The sequence below is a fragment of the Trachurus trachurus genome (genome assembly GCF_905171665.1).
Source record: "Trachurus trachurus genome assembly, chromosome: 3".
Classification (NCBI taxonomy): domain Eukaryota; kingdom Metazoa; phylum Chordata; class Actinopteri; order Carangiformes; family Carangidae; genus Trachurus; species Trachurus trachurus.
Window position 1 is genome coordinate 9,400,465 of NC_139893.1, and position 17,964 is coordinate 9,418,428.

Here is a 17,964-nt window from a genome sequence, read left to right on the forward strand (position 1 = left end):
TGTCAGCCGCTACGATAAGGTTACTTAGCCTATTTATCATTCCTACATGTGCTCCCTCAGCAGTCAGCCCCCCTGCTGTGCTCTGAGGGCTGTAAACACCAGACCGCAAAGTTTCACCTATGAACATCAGATAACAGCGGATGACATCGCAGGCCGACTGATTGAATCAATATCACAGCATTTTCATTGCAGGATAAATAACTACATGCAGAACATAGCTGATCTTAAACCAACATCAATGAGCCGCCTCATGTGTGGTGGTCTGTTTTAAATGGATTATGTAATGTGGTTTTAGCTTGTACTCGGGGTGTTGGATAACATCTGATTTGATTTACTTCACCTAGTCAGTTCCAGTAATGTTGAGTAGAGTCCAGTCACACACAATCCAGCTCATCCTTCTTCCTTTCATGCCTCAGCCTTTGGGTGAAAATGTGGCCAAAAGCCACAGTGTGTGCAGATGTAGAGGTCATATCTCTGTTGTTTGTGGCTTTGAAAGGCTGGAGCACCTCAGCCTGAGAAATAATACGATGAAATTTGGTGCAGGAGACAGAATACCCATGAATAGAGGGGTGGATAGTTGAGAGAGAGAGAAGAGAGAGGAGGTGACCTCTCCTTAACTACAGAAATTCTGCACATTTCCAGGGAGACTTAATACTTCTAAGAATAGCCATAATAATGATACCTAACAGAGGGTTGAGGTATTTGAAAAGGGGAGTACATTCTCTGTGTATTAAGACCGTGACCTTTTAAATTCCCTAGGTTTTGATTTAGATCAGCCTCTATGAGTGGGATAGAAATTCCAGGGAGGGGACTGTTCTGGTAAAAAATCTCCATCTTGTTGGCGAGTTTATAGTTTTAGAGCTATGCACCAGATGTGGCCTACCTTCCTCCACTGGTGCCGGACTTAATAAGCCTGCTAAGTCTCTACAAGCTCTCCCCACACGCAGGATACAGAGGGCTAAAAATAGCCTCTAAATTCAGTTACCCTCCGTCAGCCAAGTGGAACCTCACCTAATTTATTTAATCCATCTGTTTAATTTCCTCCATATAATGATAATGTGATAGCCTGTGTACTTTAGTAACCAAGAGAGAGGCAGATGGGAGTGGGCTTCAACTAAACAATTAGATTAGTTTTTCAAATTTTTGCAACTCCATGTTTTATGTTAAATTAACTGATTTTTGATATCTAATCATGCAGTCAGGTGATGAGGCATCACATGTTTATTTCACTACTGGGTTGAAAAATGGCGCTTTTGTATTCTAAGTAGGGAATACCAGAGGATGAATAGACAGTTAAGAGGGAGGGGGCTATAAAAGAGGCAACTGATCGCTTTGTGTACAGCAGATTTACGCAGAACAGACGTGAAGCCATCTACACTGTTGTTAAACTGCATAATATAACAAGACAAGGACACTGAAAACGAGATGAGGTCACAACCTGCTATATGGCTGCATTATGTTGTTGGTTATTTGCATTCTGCCTGTAATGTCAGCCAGTTTCAGCCTTTTTAGCTTTTTGCTTCTCCTATACAATGTGAACATACACACTAGTCTATAAATGCATGACATGTTTGTCTGTTTCTATTGTCCACTGAGAATGAATATGAGTATGAATTGACATTCATGTCAGTCACATCAGCTGCCATGTGGTCAGCATGGAGAGGTGGGTCTGCAGAGGGGAAGGCCTGACCTTGCACTCACAGAGCAGGGTAGGCTTTTACAGGAAGAAGATACAGTTTGTTAAAAATGTTGTAGCTTTATTGAAAGGCGCTCAGTTGGCAACACTGTTTTGCTCATGCCAAACAATGTTTTTACAGAGCATCAACCAATGAGGAAATCTGACTTGGCTGGCCAATCAGCGCTGCAAGATTATCCCTCAGTCACGTGGAAACAATTTCATTTCATTACTTACTATTACTATTACTATCACTCATGCAGTAGGTCGGTTATGGATATTCGTATTAACACAGCTGGCCCTGCTGACTGCTGTTGTAATCCAGATAAAAATCAATTTGTATCCTCGTGGATGTGTCTCTCTGTGGACACCAAGGCCTCTGTGTGTGCTGTTCATTTCCACTGACAGATAGAGTTGTGGAGTCGCTGTACTGTCTTAACCCTGTGCATCACCATGGTGTAACCAGTACCCAGTGGGAGTGTGTTTGGTGGCTGCTTTTTTTGCTCTGTATACTACTGTCTGTGTGTCTGCTCTGATTCTGTAATGAGAACTGCAGGAGAGAGGTCCCGCCAAGCCTGGAGCCAGTCTGAACACAGCCGAGAACAGAGAACACACACACACACACACAGTCACACACACACACTTTGTCTACATGTTCTGCAAAGAATGGATTATGAGTGTAGGAAAGGATGTTTTCCAGTGTAAATGATCAGTCAGAAATGTCTTTGTTTTCTCCTGCTGTTAACACTGAAGCAAACACTGAGCTGCTGCAGTCCCGTTTACTGCGCTGCACAAGCTCAGACACCCTCAGGACAGAGATTCTCTGCAGCAGAATTTACCAGACTAATCAAATTTGTCTCATTCAGTGGCTTCTGTATTTTTTTGCTTAAATTTGATGAGGTTATCATTCACCACTGTACCGAATCCAAAACGATGTAATGTAATCAACGGTCCGACCAGGAGACTTGTCTCCTAGCATTCCTTGCAGTGCATTTTTCAGAAGTTAGATAATTTGATACAGTCCTGTCATCTTGCTGACAAAAGCTACCCAATGTTGAGACAAAGCTTTATGGGGTTTGTGTGTGTGTGCTGGACGAGGATTTGGGGTTAGGAATAGTGTATTTAGTGGTGGGATGACATAATAATGCCTTTGACGTGATTGTGTAAGGGATTTAGTCTGAATCCGATTGTTAGAGGATCCAGTCACTGTTGATCTGCTCCTGCGCTTTTGGACAAAAGTACTGGCAAGTGACATGGCTTTCATGAAATGGATTTGGAAAACATGGATTACCCTGGTTCAGATAATGTAATCCGTATGGATACAAGGAAATCCAACTACACCTGTTTTTGTTCCCAGCATTACAAAGAGCATACGGTAAAGTGGATGACGGCACGAAGAAGATACTTGTGTCTTGCCCTGGTTTCATTCTGGGGGATTGATGACTCCTATTTATTATCACATTCATTCAATAGATAGTAAAGTCCCTTGACATTTAAAGAAGAGATGAATGAAAACAGCTGTGTTTGTCTTACTGCTCATAATTCCCCCTGAAATCCAGCTCTTGCATATCTGTTTTCACAAGAGCCGAATAGCTTCTTCTCACCCAACTAATCACTCAGCTAGTTAGCTCGGTAGCTAACCACCTACCTGCCCACCATTCATAATTTCATTAGGTGGGCACCAGACCCATTAAAGCATCATTCAGTAAAGCTTAGTACCAGAACATAAATATACATAAATCAAGTATTTTTAGACGTTTTTAATTTGGATTTTTGTGTCAGAATGAGCAAAAGGTGAACTGTGAGATTATTGCTGTTTAATCTGATCTGATCATACGATTTCTTGCTCAAACATGCTGTATTTAAGATTATCTCAAAGATTCCCTGCCTATTTTTCCCATGATTGACTGATACAATTAGATTTTGTCCTCATGTTTGATTTATTTTTGATGTCGCAGGATTATGGGGATCAGAGATCAAACAGATAATCTGACTGCAAACATATGCAATTTCTGCACAGGGGTAATGTGTGTGTGTGTGTATGTGGTGTGACAGATTGTGTTACTTTAGTAGAATCAGTCGTGCTGCAGATCAGTTCATTTGGTGCTGTAAAACCTCAGGGATCCGGCACCTCCGTGGAGCTTCAAGACAGACAAATGTTCAGTTAGTCGAGTCTAAATGTTGCTGCATGGGACTTGCGTTGATAAGCTGCAGGTAGGCCATCTTTGTTTTGATACAGTTGTACCTGTTTGTCATGCTGAGTCCAGTGAGCAGTGCTGCTGACTCACAGATACAAGCCATATTCTGCTGCACAATGCTCAGACCTTTGGTGAAGTCAATGTCCTTGTCTTGGGCTGCTGTTCTGCCCTCACAGCGAGCGACTACAGGAACATTATGGTCTTCGTCGATCAGAAAAAGAAAAAAAAAAAACCAGCTGACTGTAAGTTTACCTCCACATTCTTACTTCTGAGTGATTGGTTTTATTCTGGGGCTGTCATCTCTGACTGCAATCTGTGCTGCAGAACCACTCCAGTGCTTGACATTTGTTGGTACACATGCAGCTTTTAGGACGCTATAGCTATAAGAGGCTGTGCAGTTATGCATCAACTCCATTACGACGGCAGCATCGTTTTTTTTTTATCATAGAGAGGATGCTGTGGCAGGTCTGACGGCGTATACTATACTATACTTTGAATGACTATCAATGACAAATGCAGTGAAGTGGAAGTATGATATAGAGCGTGTTTTCCCAGAATTCTCTCTGGCCTCCTCTCCTCTCCGCTCCATTCTTCTCTCGTAAATTTGACAAGGTCGATGGAGCTAGACTTTTAACTTTTGCTCTTAATTGCTCTCCTCAAGGTTACTTAACATACGTATAATAAGATATGAAATATGTCTGACGTCGCTCTGGACGATTCATATCAACCAAATTGGGGTTGTCCCAGTTTACCTTCATCTAATGACAAACGCGAGAGCCCAACAAAATCTTTCTCTGTTGGTTTGAGCTCCAGTTAACAGGCAGTCATGGTGTGATATAGTGCTGCATTTCTCTTCAGTGCTGTGATGCTCTGTGTTTTGGTTGAAATGAGATGGAAATATGGGTGTGTGTGTGTGTGTGTGCACAGGATGTATCTGACCTGGGAGAAAATAAATCTTTCTGCCTGGACAGACTGGGTTCAGAATGACTCACTGCTGCTATTATGCACCGCCGTGTTTTTGGTTTTTAAATTACCCAGATTGGAGCTTGTGGATAAGGACAATGAGTTTGAGTGGAGGGAGAAGGGGACCTGGCATCTTTTTTTTATATTATAGTGTCTCATTCTTTTGTCTTTGTTATTTTTCAGAACCTGAGGCTCTTAAGCACTCTTAATTTTTATTCCACTGACAGTGCAGTGATTTTTTTATTTTCTTTGCTAGTTAAGCCTCCTACACATGGGTGGAGCTTCCTGAGGGGATTCAAGGGTGAGTCGGTCAAATTCAAATAAAATACTACCAAAGTCTCGTTCTTGGGGATGTACTAAAAGTTTCATTCCCAGAATTGCAGAACATACCAGGCAGCAACTAAGTGTATCTGGTATGTTTTATTAAAAGCTGAACTGACTTTTTTTTAGATAATGGTTTGATTTTTCCCATTGGAGATTATGCGGCGGTATTTCACGTGCTTTAAGATGTTGTTGTTCTCTGTTATTAGAACAAAGTCTCTTGGTGGTTTTGCTTCATTTATTTACAGATGGCAGCTTTTAACATCCTCCTGCACTTAACATCCCCGTCTGTCCTACATTGCACAGCTAAGCATTTAGCTCGGTTTGGCTTCGCGCTGTGGGTGGGACTCCATGTTTAGCTGCTGACACTCAAAGCAGAAGCTCTAGTTAGTTTTTTCTTTACCCACAGGCAAAATGTGCAGTCGTGATACTTAATATTTTAATTAGTAGAGTAGAACTAGTAGGACTGAAAAAGGTTCGTTTTGTCAAATAGGTGTGATCGTTAAGGTCTGTAGCCGGCTCAGACAAGTCTCACCTCGTTAGACTGGCAAATAAAGACTGTGCATCAGCTCATCTGAACGGCTGACTGAAGAAGATTGCAGCATCATATTGCATATCCCAATTACATTCAGGAAATATTCGACAATGAAGATGCCACGAAACGATGCTTGCTGCCTTTCTGCCTGCTTTGTCATACCATTATATCAGTAATAGAAGTGCTGGGTCGGTGTGGGAAAGACAAGACAGGGAAATACTATAATGTTGGGTTGAGATGGAACGTAATTACATGGAGTTGATTACTGTAGGTGCCGTTGCAGAATGAGTTGGAGCAAAGCAAGGCAAGTTTATTTGTACAGCCCATTTTTACAGTTTGTCTAAAAGGGCTTTACACATCATCATAACAACATCTTTTGCCCTTAGACCCTCACATCATGATGTGATGAGCCTCATGTTGAAGGTGGAATTTCCTGCTTCATTTTCCTCAGATTCCCTTAGCGTGCGTTTTTTCCACTTGAGAGTCAGAGTCGTCCTCCAGCTCCTTCATCATCAGCACCTGACCTGGAGTCGTTTGCTTGGACCCAGACCTCAATCTGCTTCCCCTTGGACTGACTGCCAAGCCGACTAACTCGCCTAACTCACATACAGCTTTACTTGCCGATGTTGACCCGCCGCAAAGATCAGATGGTGCAGACAGATTAGAGCCGTCTGCTGGACGGTGGAGTGCACACACTCACAGGAACCTAATGTCTTTGATACAGAGTCAGGATAATCCATATGACGAGGTAGAGGAGCAGTAGACTTTGACCATTTGGTCCTACATGGCCAAAATAAATATGTCAAAATGCGAAAAACTCATTCATGCTGTACTTACTAAATGATAATGAAGTAATTATCACAAAATAATGTTACATAGTGCGACAATTGCATGTCTTCTCAAAGGAATTTTAGATCGAAAGCAACTGGACTTGGTTATTTGTCTAGGAAGACGTTTCACCTCTCAGCCTTCATCTCATCTTGGATGAGAGGTGAAACTTCTTCCTAGACAAATAACTAAGTCCAGTTGCTTTCGATTTAAAATTCCTTTGAGATACTATGACCTGGACAAATGAGAACATGCACAGGCTAATTGCATGTCTTATTTTTGTCTCTGTCTTTGTCTCTCTCATGTGTATCTTCTTAATAAGTTTCCTCATCATCACAGGCTTATTGCCTCTACCACTATCACCCATACTGACCCTTACCCTTGTACTGTAGGACCCTGTATTTACCTCTGGTCTATTAGACACAAGCTCCTGTCCATTAAATGCCCCTGTAAGTGCAGAATTTTCTGCGGTTCCTCTTTTCTCTGTACCATCTCCCACAGCACAGTCATTGCTGTCAAGATTTATTTGCAGTGTCATATTTTCACTAAGTAGGTAGTTAGGTGTCACTGCTTTCACTTTGTTGAAAGTGCTCCGACATCGACAGTAAGTTAGCTTTTAAGATGATAACATGCACTTGCTTTTTGTGTGATATATAAAGGTGACAGACAAAGAAGGAAACTGTTTTGACGACAAAGGTAAAAAATAAAAAAAAGTTCCATGACTCATGTTTTGATGGCTGGAGAAGAAGAGGGAGAAGATTACACATTTCAAAAACCTGCTTGTCCACACCTACTTTCCTCTGGCTGTGGCTCCTCGCTGTGTCCTGCACAGCAACTGCTCATGCTTTGATCCTCACAGATCCAGCGTGGACATTACCAGAGGACGTGCAGCTGTTGCTCTTGTCCTGCTGAGCGCTGACGCATTGTTTTCACTTTGCAGCCGCGTACGCTGTGATGACCTCCCCACGCTTCATCTTTCATGGTCACATTCCTCCCTTTAGTGTGTGTCACTTATCTACATCTCCCCCCTCTGACCAGCAGCAGTTGAATGCTATTCACAGCACACTCACCGAGCCTCTGGAGAACAGAGGTCACAGGTCATCATGTTACTTCTCAATTAACCTGTGATTTCCAGAGGCAAGTGGCCCGTGTTGTCCCAATGTTTATGTTTATGTTGTGCACTTAGAGCAGAATGCCTTTGAATCTCCCCTTATTGATGTGCAGTGCAGTGGGGGAAAGACACATCGACTCTTGTCATTTCATTTGTTGAAGAGGAAGATTTGATTAGTTTTCTATCAGCTTATCACTTTGTCTTATCGATCAAAGCTGATTTGATGAGATAATTTGTCGTCAGTAGATGAACTCACCGATAAGGTCCGTGTGCATGTAAAGACTACAGAGTAACAGCTTCCTGTGTTTTGCACACGGCGTCTGTCATCTCTTCTGCACAGTCAGGTATGTGCTGCTTTTGCTGATTGTCCGTTTTTTTCTCTTGGTGAGAGATAATTGCTTTGCAAAATCTTCTCTCCTGCAGCTTTTCAGAGCCCCGGGACGAGATTTTGCCTCGACCAGATCAAATGTCAGAACTTTCAAGCCAGCTGTGCTGCTGCGATGTTCAATTACACAAGAGATCTCAGCACTTAAAGCGCCCATGTTTTGCACTTTTACAGTGTTTTTGAAGTTTAAATGTACTTTAAAAGATATATTTATGTTCCCAGTTACCCAGGCCCATCTTAATGTTGTTTACAAATCCTCAGGCGTCTCCCACACGTTCTAGCAAGAACCTCTCTTGTGATTCACCTCCTAAAAAGTGTGACCTCACATCATACATCAGTTTTATCTGACTAACTCTGAATTATGCAGCAAGAGTATCCCACTTCCCTTTACTGTGAACATTCACATGAGCCTCTTTCACTGAGTTTGTCGTGTGGATTAAAGGGGATGGCAAAATGATGTACATTAAAAAAAGAAGGATTTATCTGGCTTTCATATTAGGTCATATTACTGTTTTCTAAAATAAGTTTTGGAGTTGTTTTGGTTGAATTAAATGAGTTTAAGCCCAGTGGGAAGCTGCCAAAGATTGAATGAAAGACTCATTTTAAGCCTGGCCTAAAAACAAGTCACTTTAACCTTTGTCATCAAGTTGTGCAACAATATTGAAACATCTTAAAGCCTTTTTCCCTGCTTGTATGCCCTTTACCACACACTCAGACACACACATTTAAGATTATAATGATTCGCGATAGCACAAATGAAGAGACGATATAAAGATGCCTCGTGCTTGCTCTGGACCATTATTCAGCGAGTAAGGTGCAGGATAAATCTATGGTATTAAATATTGACCCAGAGCCGCAGGGTTCCTTCATTGATTCATTCCCCAGAGTAATTCTCGCTCCAGAAAACTCCCCAACTTTTTTTTCCTTTGTTGCAGCATATCCCTGCCCCTATTGATCCCTAGGATAAGTGCTTTTGGAAGTCATTTTATAGTCATGGTTGGAGGCGTTATAAAACCACAATTTCTTTGATGAATTACTCCAAATCACCCTTTATAAATATTTATCAGTCAGCTAAATTTGTTCCAATAGAGCAGAAGAAGTGCTGATGTGCCCACAGTCCTCTATGTGTCCCACTCCCTCACTTAGGCTATTTTCTCTCTGGCTGCAGGCAGTTCCCAGAACAATTTCAGGTTATTACAAGTTTATAACAGTCAGTGCAATCAAGAGCAAACACTGTATACAGGGTAGTTATATGTACTTTTTTTGTCTCTTTATGATTTCCAACTGAGCAGGCACGAAATGAGACATCTCATCATTTTTACAAAAAGACTGAATGATTAGGATTAAGACTAAAAACAGCAATATCAACATTTTCACTCAGAGTGTTGGTTCTTTTTTCACGATTGGATTAGAGAGTTGGTTGTGTTTACTTGCATCCTAATTCTGTGTTATTGGCCCAACACAGGCCTTTCTTGCATTCAGTGCTGTGTAATTGGCTGTTGCCTTGCTCATGTTTTGGAACAGCATGGCCTAAAGGACCATTCTGACTGTATACTGAAATGTGCTGTGTCAGAAGTTGTGTGTGTTGAATGTTAATAATGTGACAGCTCATTCAATTTCTGCCAAACCCTTTGTGTGAGGGCGGCTCAAACACTGGCGAATCTTTGCACCTGCTCTGCAGTGGGGCCTGTTTTTCGGCCCCGCTTGCTTGTCTTTGCCCGGCTCTGCTTGAGTGGTTTGCTGGATGACTTCAAGCTCCATAAAAGATCAGCTTGGACCAGGGTATTCCTGTTTTTCGACCTGTGTACATGCATGCATAGACACAGCTGTGGTGCAATACAGCTGTAATCAATGTCCCATACTGCCAATTCAGCTTGGAGTTTCTGCAGTTGTAAACAATAGATGATGATAGCAGCGAATGAGTGCGATGACAGGGAAAAGGCCGGAGTAAATGTGTTTGGTCGGCTTCCCTAATTTCCACACTGAATGGAAGTGGAATCTCCCAATAACTCCTTGGAGAGATAATTCCTTCACAAATGTCAGGGAAATGAAGCCGAGCGAGGCATGCTGCAGTGCTCTGCTCTGAAACTGATAAAGGTCAGTCAACATGTGCAAATCCCGCTGCAGAGTGCTTATCATCTTAATAGCTCCCTGCGTCTGGATACCGTGCACAAACCACTGTTATTAAGGCTTAATTAATTTCGCCTGCTAGGCTTGGGATGCCACAGGGTGTGTCTGGAAGACTATGATATCTCTCTCACACAACATAATGTCCTGTCACACTCCGCCACGCATTCACACTGCCTGGATAGAGTGTAGTACACACAGAAATGACTGTCATTACAGAGTTCAGTGCTAGTTCACGGCTCCTCATTTGACCTATCCCGTGTGCGCATCTACATCTTTGATTTTATCTTATTCATTGATTGGATTTCGTCTTCACACACTAACAACGTGCTGTTATTAATGGCATGTTGGTTATAGCTAATTGAACAGGCCTGGAGATGTAGTCAGCAGTCGGACTAGATTAAATGATTGCTGTTCTCTGACGATTTGTAGAATTGCATTGATCTGTATTTTATTTCGCTCGGTGCTACATTTTACTGCAAGGCCAAACACAACCTGCTGCATGACTTTTATTACACCACAAAAACACAAGAGATGTGATTATCATAGATTCATCTTCAGTCAGTGGATAAACAATCAACTCAAAATGTAGCTCATTTCTCGTTTCTTTTTCTTTTCTTGTCTGAATACATAAATAAATGCTCCATAAAAGAGTGTTTTTCTCTTCCTAATTCAATTTTGTGAAATTTAGCTGTTCAATGATAATGAGCCTATAACTTTAGTTAGTTTGGAGTGTGACAACAAAATAATTGGAGTTTCCAGTGGTTAAATATTATTTGGTTTTTAATTTCAGTATTTAAAAGACATATACATAAATAATAGGGGTGGGCGAAAAAATCAATACAGCACAGTAGTATTTTGCATGTCAATATTGTATCGATATATGGATGCCAATTATCAATCTGAACAGAATAACAAGGTTGTCTTATTAGAAAAAAAACAGATGTTAACAAAGTTTCCATTTGCAGTTGAAAAAAGCTAATAAACCACAATATATATTGCAATATTTTTAATATTGCAGTAAAAGGCTATCGTATCATGACACAAGTATCGTGATAATATCGTATTTCAGGGCCGCTGGTGATTCCCACCCTGAATAAATAACTAGTCTGTGCCATTGGAAATATAGTTGTTGATCACTTGACAGTACTTTCAGCCATCATTGTCTTGTTAAAACAGGAGATTATAATACAGGCTGTAAGCAGCGCTATGGAGGCTACAGTGAGTTGTTACTGTAAAGGGATGGTAACAGGCTGGGGCTAACTTGCTGGCAGAAAATATGTGATGGAGACAAGAGCTACAGTAACATCAGAGCTGTTTTCCACTCCCAGAGACATCACTGGGTGAGTGAAGGAATAAAGTTTGATGCTGAACCTACAACAGTTCCTCTTAGAGGTCGACCGATTAATCGTTTTGGCCGATTAATCGGCGCCGATAGGACGTTTTACAAACTATCGGAATCAGCGGAACTTGGCTCCGATAGTGGCCGATGGCTGCAGTTTTTTCCACAGCGCCATAAACTGCTTCTTCCCTGCCGCTCTCTGTCTCTCTGATCACTGAGGGGCGGGGCTGCTCTTCACACACACAGAGAGAGAGAGAGAGAGAGAGAGAGAGAGAGAGAGAGAGAGAGAGAGAGAGAGAGAGAGAGAGAGAGAGAGAGAGAGAGCAGCGGAGAAGTGACCCAGGTGAGGATACTGCAGGTGCGGTGCGACCGCAGTAAGAGAGAGGCGGCAGGTGGAGGGGCTGACTGGAACGAAACTCTCTTGTTATTTAATGAGAAACAATTTTCTCTTAATCATATATGTACAGGGTTCCTGCATAGATAAGTTGGTGGCGGCTGCCCAGTCCGTGTTTTTTTTTTTTTTTTTCCCCTCCGGCTTTTTGTGCTTTTATTTTGAAAGGACAGCTAGAGAAAGACGGGAAGGAGGAAGAGAGAGCGCCGCTTCAGCTTCAGAGTTGGGGCAGACGCTCAATAATGGCTCTTTACACTACAAAGTTGGGCTCTATGGGCTCTACTCGACTTGGTTTAGGTCCTGTTCCATAACAGCAGAGTTCCTCCTCAGCGGGGACGGGGTCGTCATATCACGGCCGCTACGTGCGTCTCGCTCTCTTTTTTCTCTCCTCCCGTCAGCTCCAAACACACTCGTCCAACTCGATCACGATCATTACAGTGTGGTGGTTTTTCTTTTTTACAGTCTATGGGTTTTCCACACAGTAGGCTAATTGTAGTGAAACAGTCACCTGTTAATGTACGGCGTAACCACACCACGAGCTAACGTCCTGTTTAGTTACAGTCTCCTCTCCTGCAGCGTCACGTCCTCACTACAGCTGTTCTGATGTAAACAAACATGTTTACATATGGAGTTCGGCTGTTCGTCACTCACAGGGTCCAGGGATGATTCAGTGTCCCACATCCTTTAGTTTTACACTAGCTAATAGCTATATGTTATTATTTAAAAAAAAAAATAATAATAATAATAATAAAAAATGAATATATCTTTTTTTTTTTTTGGGGGGGGGGGGGTATCGGCCGATTAATCGGCTATCGGCTTTTTCCTGCTCCAAACTATCGTTATTATATCGGAATTTAAAAATCCACTATCGGTCGACCTCTAGTTCCTCTTGACCTTTAAGTTAACAGCCATTAATGCTAACGTTAGCTCACATTGGCTCCTTTTATATTGATATTAAAAATAAGATAAAAAAAAAAATTCAAACAAACATTCAACCTACATTTTCAGCTGTACTTTTTAAAATAGCATTAATTATTTTGTCCTGCAGTTACTTTAATGATTCGTGTAACGTTGTCTAAATGTGGTATGACACAGAGGTAGCACGAAACCTACAGAAATAAATGTCCCTCCCAGTCGCGCTCTCTTAACGCCCAGATTTCTTCCTACTTCTTGAGTTTCCAGAAAACACGGTGATGCTGTAACGCTCATTATGGAGACCTCATGGAGAGAGACAAGAGACTCTCCTTGTGTGTGTTGACAGCGCTGAAAGTAATTGCTTGCCACGAGAGCCCCTGGCTCCGTACTCTCTGTGGGTTGGGACTTATTTATTGAATTAAACTGCCTCTAAAGTGAAATAAATGTGACAAAAGTTAAGGGTGAAGAAGCAAACTCAAAGCTGTGAAGTTGCTGCTGTTTTAGCTCCAGTATTTACCGCATAGCACCTGCTCTCATTCTCTGCATTCCTCTGGATTAGTTTCAATTCCCTCTTAGTACAGGTCACAGGCCAATATTACTGTAAAACCAGTGCTTCAAAAAGTGGACACCAGTGACCCTGAAGTGCCCTTGAAGTGGCTCAGGAAGTTCAGGAGGTTATTTATTTTAAGTATTTTGAACCTTTTGAGTCTAATGAGGTGATATGTTTCTGAATCCTGGTCTAAACACTGACATGTGTTGAGTATGAACACTGTCAAGCCCCTGTCGAAGCCAATCCACTCACAGCAGAGCAGATGTTCGGCAAAGGCCAGTGTTCATGCTGCAGGTGCGTGTGTGTGTGTGTGTGTGTGCTAAAGAGACTCCACTGCCCACGTGAACTTGAAAATCGTGCACAGAGCAACTAATCAGTGTTGTCGGCTGTGGATGACCTGCGTGGCCGGTGCAGGGAGGTTGTGGTACTGATTGGAGAAACGCAAAAAATGTCTTCATTACTTTAGTTGCAATGCTGCCACTCAGAGGTGACCAGGGGCATACCAGTGTGACAAACACTAACTAAAATACATCTGAAATATGGAAGTTTCATTATAGGATTGACCGTGAAGTAGCAAACCCCAGAGCCAGTGGCCTGTCGAAGATTTAACTATGTGAAATAGATCCTTTTTGAGATTTTCTGATAATAGCAGTTCCCCTTGAATGGCAGCTATGTAACGTATTATTTTATTCAAGGAGATGATGTTCAGCTTATTGTATTCTGGGAAAAGATAGGTACTGTATGAGAGAGAGAGAAGAATGGAAAATGGAAAGGGAGGAGGATCTGATAAGCAAACTGAGGTGTTCCCCTGATGGGAGGGAGTTAGATCTCCACTATCCACTCAGCAAGTGTGGGGTGAAACTCTCAGACAGCAGCTTGAGCAGGAGAAAGCAGAGATAAAGAGCTCCCCCTCCTGCTCTCATCCTGCTGGCTCCACTTTACTCTGCTCTTTGCGGATGCCAGCTGCTATACGAGAGACCCCCACTCTCTATCTCTCTTTCTCTCTCTCTGTATCTCTCTCTCTGTATCTCCCACCTGCTCCAGATAATGCAGAGAGGATTTCCGTGACCTGCAGCAGCACCACAGCGAGTCTATAGCAGCTGATTTCACGATGATTCACTTTCTCACAGCAGGTGAGACTCACTCTGTCTCTACGGGGCGCATGATACAGCAGCACAGTGAGTAGCAAACAGAAGAAACTCCAGAGATCTGTGCAAGTAGCGAGTCTTCGGTTTTTTTTTTGTTGAGAGTTTACTTTTCTCCTGATGGGAGTTATTTTCTCAGGGATAGACACAGAAGTTGAGGGTGTGAGCAGATGGCGTGAGTCCTGTCTTTGATGTGTGTTGTGGAGCAGTTCGGAGCCTGTATTGGCGTGAGAAAGAGAAAGAGAAAGAGAGGTGTTCAAACCACAGAGCCTTGCCCCCTGTTGCCCCTGCTGCCAAGATTCAGCCCATGTGTTGGGATTATCCTGAGCCTCTTGTTTTGCTTTAAAAAATAGTACAGCATGCCAGGGCTGATGTTGCAGCATTGAGAGAGAGAGAGAGGGAGAGGTAGGGAGGGAGAGAGAGCATGTTCTCATTGTTTCAGCTGCAGTGCAGGTTGCCATTTCCCTCCCAGGTTAATCCCAATTCACTGTTCAGTTTGCCTACTTTATATTAAACTCTGCCCAGTTTATAGAACCCCCCCCCCCCCCACCTTGGCTGCTGCTTTAAACTTCCTGCCATTAAGATAAATTGCGGTCGCAGAAATTGTGCTTTTACTTCATATATGGTGGTTGTTGGCTGAGAGCCAGCACGTTACTCAGCTTGGATTGAACTCGGTCTTCTTGTTTACATTGTGGTAACACTTCTACTGTACATTCCTTCTCTTCTTTATCTGGCTCGATGGAAGCAGAAACTCTCCTTGACCCGACTGATACTGTTCTTCCTGAACCCCTGATCTGAGAACAGAACAGAACTTCTCTCAGCACGAGTGTTGTACTGTGTGACACAAAATATCTCTCTACGGGGTGGAGACACTGTGTTGAATTATTAATGTTAATACTTATGCCACCAATAAACACTGAACACACAACACTTGATACTTTTATACTATCTACAGCTTGAGTAGAAAATGGAGTCGCATGTATCCAGCTATTTTGCATTGGTAACATCACCTTGACTTTATTTTTATCACCTATTTTTATTATTTCCAAAAGAAACAAGAAGTTGAATGTCAAACAGAAACTAAATGTCTGGTAATTTCATTTTAGGGGTTTAGATTAGTGAAAGTTTAATGCTTATTACTATGCATGTTTTATTACCATGTCCTCATTATGTTTTTGAACTGACGAACACAAGTTGTTGGTTTGACCACATGTGAGTGATTCTGTTTGCATTAAAATTAATGTGCAACATATAGATGAACAGGGCAGATTTGGATATGACTAAATGCTGATCCAGGGTTATTAGACAGAATCCTATTTGTGACATCAACTTGCGGGAACTGTGTGACTTTCACTGACAACAGAACTGTTTCTCCTCTGTAAAGTCTTGAAGGTAAGACACTGTGCAAACTCATCTGCAGCACGAATTCATTTCCTCCCCTTTGGGACACTGTTGTCACAGGCATTAATGGGCGCTATAGTTTCCTGCAAACAAATAGACCCGCTGTGCTGCAGCGTTTCCACACTAACTGGGGATGCTGCAAATTCCGTGACAAATAGTTCAGAAATAATGCGGCTAAAACAAAAGCCTCAAAGAATGCAGATTCCTAATTAACAGGGGGAAGCTGGTGCAGTGTTTGCCCAGTGCAGCTCAGCAAATTATGAGCTGTTACCAGGAACAAGCTTGGCCAAGGCGCCTTGTGTGTGTGTGTGTGTGAATATGTACAGTATGTGTGTGTATTATGTATGTTTGTAAATGTATGTGTGATCAAGAGCAGTTTTTACACGACTGTATGTGTCGGTTCCATGTGTTGTTTATATTTGATGTCTGGTTGTGTAGGCAGAAACTCTCAGCATCATTCCTGCACAAACTGCCCTCTGAACCCTTTCCGAAATGTCAACTCGTAAATCTTTCCACCCTGCTCACTGTGTTTCCCCTCCCTTTGCTGCATGATGATGCAGTGAGGCACCACTTTCTGTTTGTATCCCTGAAACTTAACAGCTGTCCCTCAGCAGACCCGCCCCCCCCCCCCCCCCCCCCCCTCTACTGCTAGATACATGGTTGTACCGTATGTATTTACCCACGGTACACTGTAAATGAGGATAGTGCAAACAGATTTATCTCAGCTATTGGTTTGGTTTGTCTGTGCTGCTGTGTGTATGTGTATTAAAAAAGCAGCATGAGCATTAAGCCTCTGCACAGCAGTGTTAACAGAATTTTCTACTGCAAGTGAGAGAACAGAATTTTCCAGCCTCTCAGGAAAAAAAAATGTGTTACGGTTTTTTTCCACTGTAATAGACTGTGTGGTGGTGAGAAGAGAAGATAAGAGAGTGGGTTTTTCAGCCAACCTCAATAGGACAAAGACCTCTGCACTTTCTATCTGTTGATCTCAAACTATGACAAATATCTGTCTCCTCACAAGCTGCACCTGAGCAGAGAGTGCAGACAAGCATTTGCTGCTAGATATTAGTTATAGCAATGGAGCTCCCAGTGCTGGAAGATTTATATTTGATATATTATCCACATTATGTTGTGTAAGATTTCTAGGGATCACAGATTAAAACTTCTACAAAATAAGATTAAAATGATGCTCCAAGGATTAGAAAGCAGCAGCATCTCAAGGGATATGTTGCATTTTGATGGGACAGTGGAGGGCACCATTATGGGTGACTAATCCTAGGCTACATCTTGCTGGCCCTCTGCAGAGGTGAGAATCAGTGTAAATTAGTGAGAGAAACTAAATTAAACAGAGAACCAAACAAAGACACTGAAAGATTGAAGCTTAACCTTTCATGCAGGTAAATACTTTACTGATGAGAAATGGAATTTGAATTTATAATTTATGAGGCAGCAACAAAGGACAGTATGAGAAGGAAGTTTACCATGAGCAAGTATCAAATTAAAGGTTTCCTCAGGGCTGTTGAGCTACCAACACATTTGACAGCCTGGCTTGTCTAGTAACATACTAGATTTAGACAATATTATATTTCCATCAGATATTCAACTTAATCTTTGCAGGGATTTTGTTATACATGCCTTGTCCTTGTCCTTGCCTAGTCATATGCAAATACACAGTAACAAATACAAATTGAGTCATAGAGTAATATGTCAGCCCTCTCAACGCCAGCAGCTTTAGCCACTTGTCTGTTTCTTATTCTATCCTGTGACACTAACATGCGTTTATGCTCTAGTTAAAGCAATGAATGGCCCCATCTAATTGAAATCAATAAAGCCTGGTGAGCCGGCTGAGGCAGAGTGCTGAGCCCTACATTTCGTGTAAAAGAATATGAGCTGTGCTTCCTGAGTCCTGACCTAGCTGTAGCATAGCCCTACCAACCGACTGAGGCATCATTATTGTGAGCTCAGATGAAGCTGCAGGACGACCTGATCAGACAGGAGTATGATTAATGATTTGGTACTTATTTAGTTTCCTCCTCTGCTGTTGTCCTCACTCCTGTCTCTCCCCTCTGTCCTGCAG

General features: G+C 42.2%; 1 protein-coding gene across 1 annotated transcript in view; it reads left to right on the forward strand.

Annotated features, from left to right (window-relative positions):
- Positions 1-17,964, forward strand: part of plekha7b (pleckstrin homology domain containing, family A member 7b) — a 72,378-nt gene that overhangs the window by 15,915 nt on the left and 38,499 nt on the right. The gene's annotated exons all lie outside the window — the stretch shown is intronic.